This window comes from Ailuropoda melanoleuca, chromosome 4 (assembly GCF_002007445.2).
Source record: "Ailuropoda melanoleuca isolate Jingjing chromosome 4, ASM200744v2, whole genome shotgun sequence".
NCBI lineage: Eukaryota > Metazoa > Chordata > Mammalia > Carnivora > Ursidae > Ailuropoda > Ailuropoda melanoleuca.
In genome coordinates this window covers 9993003-9994195 of record NC_048221.1, presented here as the reverse complement: position 1 = coordinate 9994195, position 1193 = coordinate 9993003, and the positions used below count along the sequence as shown (strand labels likewise).

General features: G+C 46.1%; 1 protein-coding gene across 1 annotated transcript in view; it reads left to right on the top strand.

Moving 5' to 3' along the window:
* The window catches only part of ADGRE3 (adhesion G protein-coupled receptor E3), a 49089-nt gene that overhangs the window by 38360 nt on the left and 9536 nt on the right, over positions 1-1193 (top strand). The window lies entirely within an intron of this gene.

Below are 1193 nucleotides of genomic sequence, written 5' to 3'. Positions count from 1 at the left end.
GCTTGTGTTCCCTCTCTCGCTGGCTGTCTCTGTCTCTGTCAAATAAATAAATAAATAAAACCTTTAAAAAATAAATAAATAAATAAAAGAAACACCTACTGGAAAATATTTTTTCTCCTTGATAAAAACAAAGACAAATTCAAGGACAGCCTGCCCATGACTTCTTATTTTTGGCTGTTAGACAGTAATATGATGCTTGGAGGGAAGGTACCACCACGTAAATACTGAGGATGGAAGAGTACAAAGAAGAAAATAATCTGGGCTCTTATGACATTGTTGAGCTACTGAACCAAACCTTGGACTTCCTCCTATGTGACACAAATAAGCCCCTATTGTTAAGCCAGTTTGGGTCAGGTAATGTTACTTGCAGTCCAAAGCATCCTTCCTTATGAACAAACCACATCTCTCTTTTTTTTTTTTAAAGATTTTATTTATTTATTTGACAGAGAGAGAGACAGCCAGCGAGAGACAGAACACAGGCAGGGGGAGTGGGATAGGAAGAAGCAGGCTCCCAGAGGAGGAGCCTGACATGGGGTTCGATCCCAGAACGCCGGGATCACGCCCTGAGCCAAAGGCAGACGCTTAACAACTGAGCCACCCAGGCGCCCCGACAAACCACATCTCTTAACCACTTCTCCATCAGGGCAGTGAGATCCCAGACACTCATCTTGGAGTCATTACAAATGTATGTTTTCTGATCTCAACAAGACTCTCCATGCTACTTGGAACTCGCTCTTCTTATCCTAGTCCACTTCCCCTCGTGGAAGGTTACAGTTTTTCACTTCCTTCCTCCAGCCTCATCACCTTTCCCTTTCCCTGAGGCAGAGGACCTTGTCTCCGACTCCACAGAGACAAGACACACCAGCTGATGGAAGCTACGTCAACTTCAGGCACAACACATCCGCAGCCATGCCCACCCTTGCCTCCGTCCCTCATCGACCCCCATGGTCCCTTCCTCCATTCTTCCACAACAGCAAAGGGGTCCCTCCTCTCGTTTAAGGCTGATCCTTCCCTCTATGCTTTGCTCATCCCCTCCTCCCTGTTCGGGGACCTTTCTCCACTGATATCTCCTTTCTCTGTCTTGAGTCTTCCACCTCTCTGACATGCTCTCTCCTGGTTCTTCCCCAGTGGTATTTAAATACGCTAAAAAGAGGTCAAGAAACTTTTTCTGCAAAAGGCCAAATAACAGGGGC